Below are 18,968 nucleotides of genomic sequence, written 5' to 3'. Positions count from 1 at the left end.
GTAGGATTGGTCTGCTGAAAGGTACAAGAGGGAAAGCTAAGGAGAATGGAGCCCATTTGCAAAAAAGCTAGAGAAAATGGGATGAGAATTAAAAGGACCAAGCTAGAACTGCTACTCGAGTATCGCTAATACGCACTCACTAATAATACTTAGTTTAGTCGTTCTCAAGCCTAAATGTATATTAGAATCACCTGGAAACACTTTTTTTTTTTAAGATTTTATTTATTTATTTGACAGAGAGAGAGATAGCCAGAGCAGGAACACAAGCAGGGGGAGTGGGAGAGGGAGAGGTGTGATGCGGGGCTCCATCCCAGGATGCTGGGATCATGACCTGAGCCAAAGGCAGATGCTTAACCAACTGAGCCACCCAGGCGCCCCCGGAAACACTTTATAAAAAATAATTTATTTTCCTGCCTGCAGAAATTCTAATTTAAGAAATCTGGATAAGACTCTGGCATTTTTAAAACCCTCAAGTATCGCTGAAGTGCAGCCAAAGACGAAAACCTCTGGCTTGGTAGAACTTTGGTATTTAGGGGCGCCTGGGTGGCTCAGTCGTTAAGCGTCTGCCTTCGGCTCAAGTCACGATCCCAGGGTCATGATCCCAGAGTCCTGCTCAGCCGGAGGCCTGCTTCTCCCTCTCCCACTCCCCCTGCTTGTGTTCCTGCTCTGGCTATCTCTCTCTCTGTCAAATAAATAAATAAAATCTTTAAAAAAAAAAAAAAAAAAACTTTGGTATTTAAATGGAAAGCACTTAGCATCAATTATTGGTACTGTCTGGATTTCAAAGAGAGGAAAAAACAACAGGATACAGGTAATGTCACGTCTATAAAGACAGTGAATGGGATAATTCTACGTACTAAAGTTCATTGACTCTATACTTTAACTGTGATGAAAGAAATTATCAGTAATGGTGGTGATTTCTCTTTACAGTCTCACAGACTTCTATGAAGGCAAGTCATCCTTAATGGTATTTCTCTCTGTGTGTCTCTGTCTCTGTCTCTGTCTTTCTCTCTGTCTCTCTCTTTCAAGTTATAGGTTGGAGCCCCTTTGCTGATCTGAAAGCAGTTTGTTATTTTATGCAAATTAAAATGCAAAATTTAACCTATTCCTATAGAGTATCAGATAGCTCAGGTCCAGCAATGGAAAGATCTCTGTTTATTGATATTTTTACTACCATCGCTGACACAAATAAGATCACTTCACACAGTCCTGCTGTATAAAGGTATAATCACATCATCAATGAGTGGAAATGAGCTTGCATTTACTTGACAAACTGAGTAGAGGAGACTGAATGCACTGTGTTAAGGATAATATATCTGGCAAAGAAAGGAAAACACTCTAAATAAAACACCAGATTCTACCTAGTTCTGACATAATGGGAATAGTTAAAGTCTACCATAAATAGAAATATGCAACCTGTTCTTGGAAATTTTTTTTTCTTTTATTTTGTTTAATTATATACTAATAAGCAACAAAAAATGTCTGACACAATTTAATGGTTAGTATTTTTTTCAAAACTACAGTTGACCCTGGAATAATGTGGGGGTTAGGGGCACTGAAACCCCATGCAGTCAAAAATCTGCATACAACTTTTGACTCCCCCCAAACTAAATTCCTAATAGCTTCCTATTGACTAGAAGCCTCACCACTAACATATTTTAAATGCTAGATGTATTATCTACTGTATTTTTACAATAAAGTAAGTTAAAGACAGGAAAGAAAATCATAAGGAAAATACACTTACAGTACTGTACCGTATTTATTGGGAAAAATCCACACATAAATTGACCCGTGCAGTTCAAACCTGTGTTGTTCAAAGGTCAACTGTACAAGGCAAGTTTCTTCCATCCAAATTTAGCGGGAAGAATAATAGCTAGCATTTTTTAGCTTCCTATCACATGCCAGACACTGAGCTAAATGTTATTTCATCTAATCCTTACAATATCACCACAAGATAACAGCTACTATTCCTCCTATTTAACAGAAGAGAAAATTAAGTTTCAGAAAGAAAAACTTGCCCATAATCACAGAGCCCGTAGATGGTAAAATCAGGATGGAACCCAAATCTTTTGGCAAGCCCAAGTACATATCGTTTATGTTATATTACACCTCAGAAATTAAGGTGAAAGCGGGCGCCTGGGTGGCTCAGAGGGTTAAGCATCTGCCTTCAGCTCAGGTCATGATCCCAGGGTCCTGGGATCAAGCCCCACATCGAGCTCCTGGCTCAGCGGGGATCCTGCTTCTCCTTCTCCCTCTGCCTCTCTCCCTGCTCATGCTCCCTCTCTCTCTGTATCTCTGTGTCTCAAATGAATAAATAAAATCCTTAAAAAAAAAAATTAGTGGGACGCCTGGGTGGCTCAGTCGGTTAAGCGTCTGCCTTCGGCTCAGGTCATGATCCCAGGGTCCTGGGATCGAGTCCCGCATCGGGCTCCCTACTCCGCGGGGAGCCTGCTTCTCCCTCTGCCTCTGTCTCTCTCTCTGTCTCTCGTGAATAAATAAATAAAATCTTTAAAAAAAAAAAATTAGAAATTAAAGTGAAAGCAATTACATGCAAGTCTCTTGATTGCTCTCCAGTGTGCTTTCTCCAGAGAGTCTTCCCTCTCGTGTTCTTATAGACTTTTTTGAAATGAAAACTTGCCTGGCTCAGAAAGGATCCTGGATATTCTTTTGCACAGAACAAGAGAATGCTGATACTCCATAAGGTTTTGTTACTGACTTTCTTTTCTCTTTCTTTCTTTTTTTAAAGAATGCATTTCAGCCCACTTGCATAACAAGCTATTTGCAGGTATTTTGAGACAAAGTTTGGAGAAGTATCCGATATAAGCATATTGAAGGACAAAGGCTACATAAAACTACATAAAAATGTCTCTACTGTTTAGATTTATGTTACTCTATTGCCATCTTCTGGTTTTATTCTAAAATGCATTTTATAAATGTTAATCTGATTGTGCAGCTAGGCGAGAATCACCGTCATAGCATTATGTATTACAGGATGTGAATTCTGGAGGTTGCAACACAGCATGGCTTTAAACTAAGCTCTTCACCTTATCTGTGAGTTTACTTATTTGTTAACATATTATTAATTAAACAAGTTTTAATGAAACTGAGACTGAGTAGCCTGTGATAGAACGGCCATGGTCATTCCATCAGGAAAAACCAGAGCCTTAATAAAAAAAAAAAAAAAGGCTTAGTTGAAGCCACCCAGGTGTTCCAGACATATGGCTTCCAGAATTTATCAGCACCCAGTTACATGCATTCTTTAGTGTTATATGAGGCACTTAATTAGCACTATTGGAATAGACATATAAAGCAATACAAGAAATATCTAGCCCTTGTCTACACCCTTCCACTCTTACACCCCACCATTCTGTCCTTTGAACTTTATGCCCAGCATTATTGACACATTGTAGTCAGCTGCACAAAAGCTGGACAATGTTACCCATCATCATACTTAAAACACTATAGCTATAATGCAACACAATAAACCCAAATGTATCTATAGGGCTCATTCCTTCATGAAAAATTTTAAAAACTGAAGTTGTACAGTCATGCTTTGTGAGACAAACCAGTGAGATGAAGCCGGCTCAGACCAGACCGGAGCAGACACCAGCCCCCACCACAACCCACATGAAGATGTTCTTATTCAATACAAACAAACGGCAACAATGGTAAATGCACTGAAACTTTCTGGGAGTCCTGGCTAGACTCTGACCAACCTATCATTCTTTTCATACCACCAGGGAAACAACAGGAACTCATCTGCTAATGCCAAAAATTGTAAAGCTCTTAATCCAGTTAGAAATGACTACAACTGAGGACCTTTTCTCTAGCTAGCTGCTTCCCCAATTCAGAATCGTCTAGCAGGTTAATTTCAACATCACAGAAAGTTTCCTCCAGCTGGCCACACCATGGAGTGGTGACAAGGACAGCTTGAACGTGTTCTGTGCTCAGGCTGCTGGGCCTCCGGACTGCTTGTGCCCTGTGCACCTTGGTCCTGAGCATGCTGAGACTCAGCCAGCTGAGGATAAAAGGGACCTACAGCCAGTTGAGAGGCGTGTTGTTAACAAGATAATCCATCACATCATCTAAAGACTCCCTCATGTTCTGCAGCTGCCCCTTGCTGGAAGTGAGGAGGCCATCAGACACTTCCTTAAAGGAGGCAACATTGCAGAACCGTGAGTCGATGTCACCAGCCATCACCCCCAAGTGACTGGCCTGATCTTGGATGTTCTGTGGTGACCTTGGATGTTGGACAGCAGGGTGTGGCACGTGGTCTGGAGCTGCTAAGTCAGGTTGTGGGCAATAGCTGAGGATGTGACTCAGTGTGTTCAGCACAGTGGGATTCGTCTGTATCATCATGGCCAATGCTTCTCTTCCACTCCACCCAGGAGACAGAGAACTTATCCTGAGCACCTTGAATTTTCCAGTTGGCACTATGCACATTCTTCCTGGCAAATTCAATCAGGTTAACAGGGAATGGAGCTGAGAAATGGTCTCTTTGCTTTTTTGCTTGGCTTCCTTACTCCTGTTGGAAGCCTGCTGGTAGGCACGTGAGTGGAGCTTGATAGACAGGGATCCCAGTCTAGTGTAATAACTTGGCTTCTGAACCATCTCAAACCCTTCAACTTTTTTTGCTTCTTTTTCTAGTTCTTTCTCAGTGAGAGGGAGGTACTGGTCCACCAGCAACTCTGACTTGGTGAGCGCATGCTCTACTCCACTGCTCACCAGCTGCATCATCCCGCTTCCCAAGACTGTGTTAATGCTGCCACTGACCACAGACTTGGTCTTCTCCACATCGCCAGTGGTGGTGCTGGCCATGGAATCCTTGGCCCAGTCACAGTAGTTGTCACATCATCTTTTGCCCTGGTCATAGCACCTCTGGCATTGGCAAACCTGGTGTGTTGCCTGATTCAGAATAGGCAGTTTCTCTTCAATCCTATCTGGCCCCTTACAAGCAGAGGTACCGGCAACGGCGATTTGTGGCTCTAGCTTCTGGACGGTGGGCAGAGCGCTCGTCACAGCCACGGAAGTGATGGTCTTCACACCCTTCCCTGCCATCTCTCATGCAGACTTCAAGCACAGGTACCGATCCTTTGTACTGATAAAAGCCGAGGAGATGAGGTCGGATGTGGAGCTCACCAAGATGGGCTACCCGAGTCACCACACTCGGTTGTGGATCAACTGCAACAGATGCCATTTTTCTCCCTGGAGAAAGAAATCGACCAACAGCAGCCCAGAAGCCAAGGTCCAGCGAGTCCCATGCGGTCCAAGTTTTGGGTTTTTTTTAAATTTATTGATTTATTTGAGAGAGAGTGAGTGCAGGGGGGGGAGGTGCAGAGGGAGCCAGAAAGAGAAAATCTCAAGCAGACTCCCCACTGAGGGCAGAGCTCACCACCCAGGCTTGATTTCAAGACCCCACGATCATGACCTGAGCCGAAATCAAGAGTTGGATGCTTAACTGACTAAGCCCTCCAGGTGCTCAAAAGCAACTGAGTTTTTATTATCTATCTCATTTACAGTAGACTTTATGAGATCTTATTTCTAATACTTTGTCCCAGCATTCCTGTGGATTTTTTCACACAGGCAATCTTTATCTGCTACTAATAATAACTTTTGTACCTCCTATTCAATCTTTATAACTTTTGTCTTTTCCCAATTTTACCATTCTTTTTTATTTTTAAGATTTTATTATTTTTAAGTATCTCTACACCCAACATGGAGCTTAAATCCTTAGGAAAGTATTTTGGTTTTTTTTAAAAGATTTTATTTCTTTGACAGAGAGAGACACAGCAAGAGAGGAAACACCAGCAGGGGGAGTGGGAGAGGGAGAAGCAGGCTTCCCGTGGAGCAGGGAGCCCTATGCGAGGCTCGATTCCAGGACCCTGGGATCATGACCTGAGCCGAAGGCAGACGCTTAACGCCTGAGCCACCCAGGCACCCCGTTAGGAAAGTATTTTTGTCATACCCGGAGCCAGATTGAGATACAAAAGCTTCCTTATCACCTACCTGCTTGTACTTGTGGATAAATTTTTTTTTTCTTTCTTTCTTTTCCTTTTCTTCCTTCTCCTTCTTCTTCTTTTGAGATATAATTGCCATAGAACATTACATTAGTTCCAGGTGTCCAGGATAATGATTTGCTATATGTATATATTACAAAATGATCACGACAATAAGTCTAGTTAACATCCATCACCACATAGGTACAATTGATGAGAACTTTTAAGATCTACTCTTCGAGCAACAATAGGCATTTTCTTTGCCTTTTCACTTAGCATGTAGCCCTTTGAGGATTCCAATTTAATGCAGGATCTCAACTTCCCACCTTTTAGATAAACACTTAAATTCAAGCCCATAATTACCAAGATTAGGGAAGCTCCCGTCCTGCCTCCAAAGGCAACTACATTTCCAACTCCCACTTACTGTGTTATTTGTTTTCCTCTTCATTTTTGATGGCTGGGCTTTCCTTGATTTCCTTGTAATTCAACTATGAATTTTAATTTAAATTTTTAAGATGTGATATATAGCATAACAAATTTTAAGTAAGCCATGAAAATTCTCTTACCCCAGTCCATCATCCACCCAGTTCCCACCATTACCCCTCCCCACAAATAACCCCAACAAGTAACCACTACTGCTTCTTGTATATCTTTCCAGACATTCTTTATACTTCTACAATCAAATAAAGGTACCATACCATACACATTATCCTGTACCTTGCTTTTTTTCTCACTTAATATATCTTGGGAGATCTTTCCACATTAATACATACAGTGCTTCCTCGTTTTTATATGGACATGTCACATTATATTGCATGACAGAACATAATTTAATTGATCAATTCCCTACATTTGTAATATTTACATTTTTCCCTATTACAAACTATGTTGCAAAGAATAATGTACCTATAGATCATTTACCGGGTATACAAGTATAGCTATAGGATAAATTCCCCAAAATTGTATTACGGAGTCAAAAGATATAGGCATTTGTGATTTTGACAATTATTACTAAATTGTCTTCTTTACAGGTTGTAACAATTTGCATTTCCCACCAACAATGCATAATCCTCTTAAGAGGTACTGCTGCTTACTTAGCAAAAGTCCATGGTGGCAAACTGGACAGGAATGATTAGCTCTGAGTTTGGGCTATATACCAGCTTGTGTACAGCCACTAAAAAGTTCAGTTGGTTTCTCCTTGCCCTGGTAGACTTCTCTGCTCACCCGGCTTCCAAGGCAACTGCCCCTAGGGCTAGAAATGGCTGCAGGTCTCTCTGATGTGCTGCCCAGGTTCTCTGTGGTTCACCACTTTCTCAAGTTCAGTTTACTCAATGTTCTTTATGTCCACAGTTCTTCAAAAGCTCTAAACACAAATACGATTGCTTTTTTGCCTGTTTATCCAGGTTTCCTCATTAGAGATGAAACAAGGGTCTTCCCTTCACATACCCTATTTAAAAGCTTTCTTGTCTTGTTTTTTTTTTTTTTTTTAAGATTTCAGTTACTTATTTTAGAGAGCACGTGTGTGTGCACGTGAGCAGGGCGGGGCGGGGGGGGGGGAGAATTTCAAGCAGACTCAGCACTGAGCACGGAGCCACTCCAGGGCTCAACACGGGGCTCAATCCCATGACCCTGAAATCATGACCTGAACAGAAATCAAGAGTCTGGCACCTAACCGATTGAGCCACCCAGGCGCCTTTTCTTATCTTCTTTTTGAAATGAAATGAAATACCTCTAGTGCTTCCCAATAATCATGATACTGGTTTGGGGGCTGAGATAGGATAGTTTATAATTTGAGGGATTATCCATCAATCTCTACTTTATTGAAAATTTTTTTATTCATCAATGTTTGTTGATTTTGTGAAAGACCTTTTAGTATACACAGAGAAAATAAGAAGAAAAATTTTGGAATACATTAGGCATTCTTATGCCAAAGGGAGTCAAGACTAAGGATGATGCCCAGGACTTAATTATGAGGGTGTCAGAGGTACAGAGGAGATTATATCCTCAATCCTGGTAAATCTAACAATTCCCTGATTAGAAAGGACTGAGAAGGGGGTGTCTGGGTGGCTCAGTTGGTTAAGCGTCTGCCTTTGGTCAGGTTATGATCTCCAGGTTCTAGGATTGAGCCCCACATGGGGCTCCCTGCTCAGCAGGGAGTCTGCTTCTCTTTCTCTCTCTCTCCCTCTGCCCCTCCCCACTGCTTGTTCTTTCTCTCTCTCAAATAAATAAAATATTTTTTAAAAAAATAGAAAGGACTGAGACCCTGAAGAACTCTGGTTTGATGCACTCAAAAATACTGCATCCCGGGGAGCGTGGGTGGCTCAATCGGTTGAGCATTGGACTCTCGGTTTCGGCTCAAGTCATGGTCGCAGGGTCCTGGGAATGAGCCCTGCGTTGGGCTCTGTGCTCAGTGGGGAGTCTGAAAGATTCTCTTCCTCTGCCCCTCCCCCTGCTCCCTCTCCCTCTCTCATATAAATGGGTAAATCTTAAAAACAACAACAACAACAACAACAACAAAAACACACTGAATCCCAAATCCTCCCGAATCCTCTGGGCCCGCAGAAGTGGCCCACTCTTCAGTTAAAAACACTAATACTTAATGAAAAAAAGGCATTTCGGTAGGCCTGACTCACTGGCCTCCAGTTCATCTACTCTCTCTCTACCCTTCCTCCCTCCCTACTTCACCCTTTATAGCTTCCAGTCCTGCATTAAATCAATGGGGAGTTTACAACACAAGAGAATGACTTTCTTCCTGTGTGAAGAGAACACTAATCTCAGTAACTGCTGTTTAAATAATGTCACATGTTATTTAAGAGTAGAATGACTCATTGAACCAGTCTTACAGACTTAGAATCCACACCAGAGAAAATCTTAACGGTTCAAGGTAGAAGTGACAAGAAATGACAGATTTTTCCATAAACTATTCCATGGCTATTTCATGACTGTAAAGTGACCATATTTTCAACCACTTAATGAGCCATAGCTTCTATCAATATTCGAGTGAGATGTTACTTCCACATCTAATCTATTAATGCTGTGGTCTGAATGTTTGTGGCCTCCTCCCTCCACAAAATTCATTTATTGAAATCCCAACCCAATGTGATGGTATTAGGAGATGGGGCCTTTGGGAAGTGCTTTGGTCATAAGGGTGGACCTCTCATAAATGGGATTTGTGCCTTTATATAAGAGGCTCCAGAAGGATCTCTTGTCCCTTCCACCATGTGAGGATAAAATGAGAAGTCTGTAATCTGGAAGAGAGACCTCACCTGACTGTCCTGGTACTCCCATCTTGGACTTCCCACCTCCAAAACTGTGAGAAATAAATTTCTGTTGTTTATAAGCTACCCGATCCATGGTATTTTGTTATGGCAGCCTGAATGGACTAAGATAGTTGGCAAACCCTGTCAATTATATCTCTAAAAATATATATATTGAGAATCCATTCATTTCCTTCCATCCCCACTACATCTGTTTCTGGGCGGTCATCATCTCTCACCTACAAGAGCACAGTAACCTCTTAACTGGGATCCACAGAACCACTCACCAATCCCTTTGCCACAAATGTAAACAATCACTCCACTCCCCTGCTTACAACCCCTCCCTGGCCCCCCCCTTTTTTTTTTTTAAGATTTTATTTATTTATTTGACAGAGAGAGACACAGCAAGAAAGGGAACAGAAGCAGGGGGAGTGGGAGAGGGAGAAGCAGGCTTCCCGTGGAGCAGGGAGCCCGATGCGATGCGTGGCTCCATCCCAGGACCCTGGGATCATGACCTGCGCCAAAGGCAGACGCTTAACGACTGAGCCACCCAGGCGTGTCCTGGCCCCTTTTTGATGCTAAAATAAATAATCAAGTCCTTATCCTGGGTTCCAATGCCCTGCCTGACTTGGCCACAGATTGCTGCCCCCTCCCCACCATCTCACACCACCCTCCCACTCACTCATTACATTGCATTCCAAACATGCCAAATCTTCAAGCTGTTCTCCCTCCAGGCGTTCCCTCCAGGCTTTGTTCCTGCTCTTCTCTCTGTCTGGAAGGTAGAGATGATCCACAAAAGGAAAAACCATCTACTACTCTATTTTGTGATCTCATATATCTTTTTACTTTAACCAAGAAATAATGTATCCATTGAGAATCCACGTCTTAAAACTAATGGGATAGGTAAGAAAGAAAAATGCGAGGTGGGGGAGGAGTAATGTAGACAGTGCTGTATCACAGCATGCTAATGAGCATGTATTTAGTATTGGATGGGCAAGATAAGGAACAAGAAAATAAGCCCCTACCCCTCCAGCCTCCTCTTTTTCCCACTTGAGAGAGATTTAAGAGCCGTGAACTACAGGGAACTTCTCTTCAGGCTAAAGTGCTAGCCAATACATGACTGTGCTCCCTCATTTATAAATGTACACATTTTAAAGCTGTCATATTTAATGTCATTTTCCTGCTAAAATCAAGAATTAGACCACTGGTAAAGAAAATAAAAAAAGAATTAGACCACTGGTTGGTCTAATGATGGAGTGATTCTAGATGATTCTAGATGGAGCAGGAAACTGAATTAGGCATGAATAGGTTTATTCACAAGCATCCACCCTCCTAGAACTATGTTTCAGGGAAATGCATTACTTAACCCTAATTATTGGATCTTTATAATTCTGACAGCTTTCAAAACAAGAATTCTATAGCTTCATATTCAGGAACAAAATCTGCATTATTTACTTTCTATAGCTGTAATTGCTGTTTTACCCTTGCTTCAAGTCAAAAGAAAGATCATACAAGTGGGGAGCATGAAATAAGAGGGCACACTTCTAGCCTGGCCAGCTCGTTGAGTTCCCACTGAAAATGAGTGAAGCAAGTACCACCAGGATTCTAACAGAATTCTAAATTTTCAGTATATATTAAGCAGGTTCTCCAGAGAAACAGAAACAGTAGTATATATACCTATATCAATAAGAAATAGGCTCATGTGATGATGGAATAGAAGGAAACAATGGAATATAAGGAAAAGTAGATAAGCACCCACTGTAGATATTCAGCATTTATTCACTCATGTAGTAAGTATTCACTGAACACTTAACCATACACAAGACAAATGTGGCAGTAAGACAAGACAATGCTGCACTCATCAGAATTCTATTAAAAAAGATACTTTATAAGCATAATGGCTAACATTTCTTTGCTACTGATTATGCTCCAGATCCTATAAATGTTTTATTCACATGCATTTGTCATTTACTCTTCACAAATGTAAATTAATCCTCATATTTTAAAAATTACATGTGAAGGAAATGCAGTAGGCTAAATAATGGCTTCCCAAAGATGTCCCTGTCCTAATCCACAGAACGTGTACATATGTTAATTTATGTGGTAAAATTATGCAGAAATGATTAAATTAAGAGCAGTAGATTCTGGATTCCAGATGAGCCCAATGTAATCACAAAGGTCCTTCCTTATAAGGAAGGAAGGAGGAGGATCCAACTCATTAGTAGATGTGAAGACAGAAGCAGAATGGAGTGGTTGAAGAGGCCACGAACCAAGAAATGAAGGCAATTTTTAGAGGATGAAATAGGTGAGGAAAGAGATCTCTCCCTAGAGGCTCCCACGCCTGTCAACATCCTTGATGTTAGCCCAGTGAAATTTACTTGTCTTTGGACTTCTGGAAGGGTAAGGTAATAAATCTGTGCTGTGTTAAGCCACTAAATTTGTGGTAATTTGTTATGCCAGCAAAAGGAAACTAATACAGGAAGACAGAACTTTTAGGAGGTGGGTGCAGTAAACCGCTGGTTCTCGATTTGGGCTCTACCTTCCAGTGACCGATTCATGAAATCTTCTATGGGAGCAAGTTATTTTGAACATGTTCCTCAAGTGCCTCCAATACACATTTGAGTAAAAGCTTTTGATAGGTAAATGAGAGCTCAGCACTCTCTCTTAAAATTTCATGCAGGACATAGAACTTCCAGGCAAAAAGAACATTCCATTGCATGCGTTTCCCTGATTATTTATAACTTTCCTAAGTTGTTACTTCTCCTACCAACTGACATTAAACATTGTACCTAAGTATACTGAAGAGAAAGTCAAAATCCTAAAAAGTGCAATTTTACAAAGAGGTTTTTACTGCTTTGTAGATTTATCTCTTCATAGATCACAGATGGAGGCACGTTGCCAATGCAGGTTTCCCCCCACTTTTTGTGTTTGCATTAGGCCACTTGGCTTTTATAAAAGACCCAACATCAGTACTTGTTTTCACTAACTGAAAGAAATCAGAAAAGGATTTTCACCTTTATGATGAAAGGTGAAAAGCGAAAATAGCATTGTTTGTTTTGCAGCGAGCTGTGATTGAACAGGTGCACACCCCATGCAGCTAGAGAGCTCCCCAAGTTCCTTCCCCAGGGATCACACAGCAGCTCACCATCAAGTCCTATAGATTTGAACTCTGTCTGTGAGCATCTGTGCTTTATCACAATTTATTTTGTGCATGCTTTAGCAAGGTGTGTCCTAAGGTATCAAATAAGCCTAAGAGAGGTTATTTTTGGGAGTTGGGGAATGCTCAAAATTTTTTGCATATAAATTAATAGTTATTGCTTCTATGTCGCTCATAGGAATATGCTATTTTTGAATAGTGGGGGAAACCTGTATTCTTTAAGACTTTTTGACTTTGCATTTTATCTTTTGTACATATCTAAAACTCTCACTTAGTCTTTTTGTATATGTTTTTTGATATTTAATTACGAAAAAACAAAACCCCCCTACCTGTATAGGTCCCTCTATACTCCACCTCTATATATCTCAAAGTCCTTATGAATCCATTCATTCTTCCTTTATTAGATCACTTACTCACTTGGACTCAACGAAATCATTGAACGTTTAGCAAGTACAAGACTCCCCTCTACACATGTAATTCTTTGTACTTGTGGAGATAAACAGACAAATAAGAACTAGTCCTTACCATCAAGAAACTTATTTCCTGTATGATTTATCAGCAATTTGTAAATACCTTTATAGCTGCACGTTTTACATGAGATTACAATTGTTTATCTCTGTGTCTCTCCTAAGACAGCTCTTGTGGGTAGGGAGCAGGTCATATCCATCTTTATATCTGTGGCATTCAATAAATGTGTGCTTTCATATGTTCCTGATTGAATGAATGAACCTAAAAGGAGACTAAGGTAAACACAAAGAAAATCCACTCTACAAATCAAAGAGAATATGGAAAATCATATTTAATTGGGAGGATTTACCAGATGGAGATGGTGGACATGGCAGCGTCAGGGCGGTAAGGTCACTAACCTTTTTTTTTTTTTTTTTCCACCTGAACACAAAGGAAGACAGTATTTTCTAGCCTTCTCAATCTTGATGGGGAGATGTGAGGCCATGTGGGGTCATGTGACTAGTTATGGCCCATGGGACATGAGTCAAAGGAATGTAGGCTACTCCCAGGCTCAGCCCCTGAAGTCAGTCTCCACTTAGATTTTCTGCTCCTTTTTTTTTTTTTTCTTCTTCTTTCTCAACAACCCTAGAGCTCACAAATCAAAGACACTGGTGTTATAAAATGGAAAGATCTGGGTACCTAAATGTCTGCATGTAGTCAACCGCCTCCCTCCCTACCACTTTCATTACGAATTGTGATATAAGCAAACATTAAACTTTTATTGTATCGAGCTCTTGAAATGTTGGGATTGTTTATTAAAGTAGTTCGGCTCTGGCTCATACAGAAGAGGACGGCTTTCCAGGCAAAGGGAGGCATGGAAACAAAAGCAAAAAGGTAGGAAAAGATATTAAATGGTTGCAAAGTATAAGAAAGAAAAGAGTCTCTCTCTCTCAAAAAAAAAAAAAAAAAATCTTAAAAAAAAAAAAAGGAGAGAAGGGCACCTGGGTGGCTCAGTTGGTTAAACATCTGCCTTTGGCTCTGGTCATGATCTCAAAGTCCTGGCATCCAGTCCAGCATCGGGCTCCCTGCTCAGCGGGGAGTATGCTTCTCCCTCTGCCCCTCCCCCCACTCATGCTCACTCTCTCTTTCTCTCTCTCTCTCTCAAAAATAAATTTTTTAAAAAATCTTAAAAAAAAAAAAAAAAAAAGAAAGAAAGAAAGAAGAATCAGAAGAAATCAACCCTAATGAAAAACAGAGTCAGATGCCAGGAGGGCTTTGACTGATGAACTAATCTGAAAGAAAATGAAGAGCAATAGTTTTCTAAAAGTGACACAATCGTGACACAATCAAAATAGTATTTTAGGAAGTATAACTTAGCAGCAGTGAAATCTGGACAAAACTTTAAGTTCTTTTGATGGGATGAAATGATGACTCAAGTTAGATTTTCAGAAAAGAGAATTAGTAACTCCCATAGCTAAAGAGTCAGGCATAGCTGGATTGAGGGGTTCAACAGGACTCTGGACTCCATCTCTCTCTCTAGATTACTCAGCTTTCCCCTCTAATGGTTTTATTTGCAAGACATGATGTTCCCCAGTGACTCCAATCTTACTTTCTATTTACATCAAGTCCAGCAGAATGAGATTCTCTTTCCCAACTCAGAAATGAGTTTATTTTTAGAAAGCATGATTAACATGTGCAGCTCAAAATAAACCCTGTGCTTAGGTCCAGAGCACATGCTCTGGGCTGCAAGAGAATAGAAACTGTTGGTGAGGGAAATTTTAGGGAGGAAAATTTTTCCTTTTTTCCCTTCTATGTTCTTGGCTGATCTAATAATTAAACTGACATAATACAAACCAACAGGAGAAAAATGTAATTTCATACATATGGGAACTCATAAAAATGAGACTCAAAGAAGTAACCAAAGCAGGCAGCTTTTATACCTTTTAGACAAACAATAAACTTGTGAAGAATCGACAATATAAAGAAGTTGGGGTTTGGGGTAGCACATTAATGAAGCAGTAACAAGGCCTGTTTATACAGCTTTCTCAGACCTGAATTTCCTACCTCTGACAATAAGGATGCTTTCTGGAGGCACCTTCTGGGTGCAGGGAGGGTAGCCTTCACAAGAGGAATTTATTTCCTGCTTTCAGGGGGGCAAAGGATGGTCAGGGTGTCCTTCTGGTACCAGCTGTTTAAGTAACTTTGACTCAGAATAATCAATATGCTGGGCACCTGGATGGCTCAGTCGGTTAAGCCTCTGCCTTCGGCTGAGGTCATGATCCCAGGGGCCTGGGATCCAGTCCTGCATTGGGCTCCCTGCTCTGCAGGGAATCTGCTTCTCCCTCTGACGCTACCCCCACTCGTTCTTTCTCTCTCTCTCAAATAAATAAATAAATAAAATCTTTAAAAAAAATCAATATGCCAAAGCATATTTTGGGGCAGCCTGCCCTGAACCCTATAATATCCATTATTCATTGCAGCAGTAATGTTGTGTAACAAAGAACTAAAGAGCTTCAAAAGCCTACAATGATAAGCATTATTGCTCACATGCCTGGGGTCTGCTGGGAGTTGGCTGTAGGAAGGCTCTGGTCCTTCTCAAGGGCTTCCATGGCATAGCAGGAGTGCCAAAGAAGAATCAGAAACATTGAAAACTTCTTGAAGCTTTGATTCACTTTGTCATAATTCTATTGGCCAAAGAAAATCACATAGGTTGGGGACATAAATTTCAACTTTATAGGAGAAACCCCAAAGTTACATACTAAAGGATATAATACAGAGACCACTGAAGCAAACAATCTACCACACCCATGAATATCCCATGGGCAGAGTGGGAGAGAGATGGTATTCCAAGGAAAACATGAATGCTATTAATGGAAAAAGTGGTGGATAGATTCTGGTTAGCAAAGTCAACAGACAACCACTTCTGGCATGATAAAATACAAACTAATACAGAGTTTTTGAAAGTGGGAATGTAAAGAAAGCAATGTCTGAAAAATGTTAGAAGTAGAATCATTAGTATTTGATGACTATATTTAGAAGTGAGAGAAATTGGGGGTGCCTGGGTGGCTCAGTCATTAAGCGTCTGCCTTCGGCTCAGGTCATGATCCCAGGGTCCTGGGATCAAGCCCCACATCAGGCTCCCTGCTCAGCGGAAAGCCTGCTTCTCCCTCTCCCACTCCCCCTGCTTGTGTTCCCTCTCTTGCTGTGTCTCTCTCTGTCAAATAAATGAATAAAATCTTTAAAAATATATATATTTAAAAAAAAGTGAGAGAAAATGGCCCACAGATTCACACCTAAGTGGACTAGAGAACATGGCACATCAGACTTGGGAAAGTTGCAGGGGAAGGGGAGTGAAGGAAATGGTAAGTTTGGTTTTAAACACAGTGAATAGATTGGTGAAGTAAAAGAAAAGAAAATTGAAGTGGAAGGGGGGATAAATGGAATATGTTCATCTAGCTGAGTCTGAAGTATAAAAACTTTCCTTTGAGTCCAGAATTTTCAGAAGTTGCACTTTGAATTTCATCTCAGGTCTGTATAGCCAGACCTGAGATGATACTAATCATTTTTATTCCAAAGATACATTCTGGTATCTTAGAAATGAGTTTCTAGAAAAATCATTAGTATTTTGTTTCTATTAACAAGAACAATTATGCTCCACCAGTATCATAGTATCTTGAAGAGCCCAATATCATGTGATTTTTTTCAGGATAGCAATAAGAAAATATTTAAGTCAATTCAATTCAGCGTTCATGTCATGTTTATTTTGTTGGTGTCTGATTCCCTTTAAATGAGAAATCACGGTACAGATTTTATTGTGAATCTATATTAATCAGGATTTTTTTTTAACCAGAACATCTCTACCCTATGACCATCAAGATAAGTGGCAATCTGATATTACCTTTTTAAAAATAGATGTCTTTAGTTGGGATAGCTTTCTGCATTCTACAGTTAATACTCTAAGCAGTTTCTTGCATCAGATTTTCTTTTCTCTCTTCTGCAGGTGCGATTTCAGCCTCTTCTTTTTAGTTCTACCCTCAAAGGAGTAGATCAACTTGCTTCTAGAGAATTTATCAATACAGGTAGTTCAGAGAGATTAAGAGGAAGAACATGGGATGCAGAATCAGACAAACTGGGCCACCTGCTAGTTATGTGACTTTAGGGGAATCACTTAATCTTTCTGTGCCCCAGTTGCATCAAAGTACTTCTGCCTTTTATGTCTCACCAAAGGCATATCAAACCCAGATGCCTTCCTAATCAGCAAAGTGAATATCAGGAAAATATTTTCATTGGTAAAATTAATGACTTGCTCATCATCATAACCATTAATCAGATATCACTGGGAAAATTAGTGGTGTTCAAGATACTATGGCTGAAATATATCAGAAGTGCTTCCCGCATTTAACAAAGAGCTAGCTTTTTTATTTTGTAGTATGAACTGTTTTGTCCTTGCTTGCAAATACACGTTTAATAAATGTCTGTATAAGTGGTAAAATTTTGTCTAAAACTTGCTCTTATTACAATCTGTCATCAAAGTGTGGGGAAATGGACAACCTTCACCCACCTCAAACTTTTCCATGGTTACTGTTCTGACAAAAAGAATCTTAAGGGTTGTATGTGGACAAATAGATTAAAGTCCATTTGCAACAGTAGTTACATTGAGTAAATATTTTCGAAATAAAGTATAAACAATTAGTTTCTAGTTTCAAAAGTCATAAAATAAAGAGACCATGTTTAGTACCCCCCAATAATACTAATTTTAGATGGTGAGCCAATATTTGCTGCTATTGTAATTTTAAGGGACTTTACTTGCCAGCAATTTAAATATATTATTTGTGATCAAAGTTCAGTACAACAGGTAGCATAAATTATTTTAGCTTTTAAAAACCAAGCAAAAAATACATATGGCTAAATTCATCCCTTGACTGCATTCTTGTTTAAATTCTAAAATCTGGGGGCACATGGGAGTCTCAGAGGGTTAAGTGTCTGCCTTTGGCTCAGGTCATAATCCCAGGGTCCTGGGATCAAGCCCCATGTCGGGCTCCCTGCTCAGCGGGGAGTCTGCTTCTCCCTCTCTCAAATTAATAAATAAAATATTTTTTAAAAATAAATTCTAAAATCTGGGAGCATACGAATGGGGTATTAACTTAATGGAATAATGATTTCTTGTGCAACTCCCAGGGACCAGGAAAATTGCCCTCCATAATAGGAGAAAAGTTCAAAGGTATTAAAAAAGAAAGAATTCATATTTTTCCCCACTGGAATTCAATTATTAAACTCTAGGGATGTTTTTAGTACAGCTTTAATTTTGCAATAGTACACTAGGAGAAATGTGACCTCTAAAGCAATTTTATACAGCTTTGGATCAAGGTATGATATGTCTTATGTACCTTAGACATTGAGATACATAGATAGATCTTATTTAATTGAGTGAACCTTCAAATCTAATTACCTTCATATTTATGGCTTGCTTTATATATCATGAAGATACTTTGCTAAATATCCCCAAAGGTATACTTTAAATTGAGAAACTGGGACAATATTTACCAATTCTTTGACTGTCAGTCTCAGAAGGTAATGTGCTAGAATTTTTATTAGCTGCAAACACCCCATATTGTAGCATAGATAACCTGTATTTCACCCAGAAGTAGCTGGGTGAATTTTCACAATGCAAAGGTTATTTTCTCTCTCTCTCTCTCTCTCTCTCTAATAAACCACTTTTACCCTCTAGATAATCAAAGAAAGTCCCTGGGATTTCTCCCTGCTGTTTTCTCCCTTTCAGCTAGGCCTAACCACCACCATCGATCTGTAGATCCTACCCAGTTGTGACTGAGACCACAGCAAACTACAGACCTTAAGCAACCAGCCAGAGTTCAGGAAGCTCTCATTAGCCGGCAAGTGCAGAGTCTCTCCTGTAGCTTATGCAAGCTTTGGGGGCTGTTCTTCCTCCATGAGCACTGCTAATGAAATTTTTCCTGGGATGCCAGAATTTACCACTTGAATCACAGCAGGCAGCTCCTAGGAGATGTTCTTCATCCATCCTTCTCTCTCTGTGCCACTGGCTGGTATCAAAGTCCTTCACATTTTCTTTCCTTCTTTCTTCAGTGGAAAGAA

General features: G+C 40.2%; 1 long non-coding RNA gene and 1 pseudogene across 1 annotated transcript in view; both read right to left on the bottom strand.

The window, feature by feature from the left end:
- LOC144381651 (uncharacterized) overlaps positions 1-18,968 on the bottom strand; it is a 118,970-nt gene that overhangs the window by 86,551 nt on the left and 13,451 nt on the right. The window lies entirely within an intron of this gene.
- LOC118539878 (perilipin-2 pseudogene) lies at positions 3,796-5,250 on the bottom strand (annotated as a pseudogene).

This window comes from Halichoerus grypus, chromosome 4 (assembly GCF_964656455.1).
Source record: "Halichoerus grypus chromosome 4, mHalGry1.hap1.1, whole genome shotgun sequence".
NCBI classification, from domain to species: Eukaryota; Metazoa; Chordata; class Mammalia; order Carnivora; family Phocidae; genus Halichoerus; species Halichoerus grypus.
The sequence above is the reverse complement of the archived record's forward strand: the minus strand, read 5'-3'. Positions and strand labels throughout refer to the sequence as shown.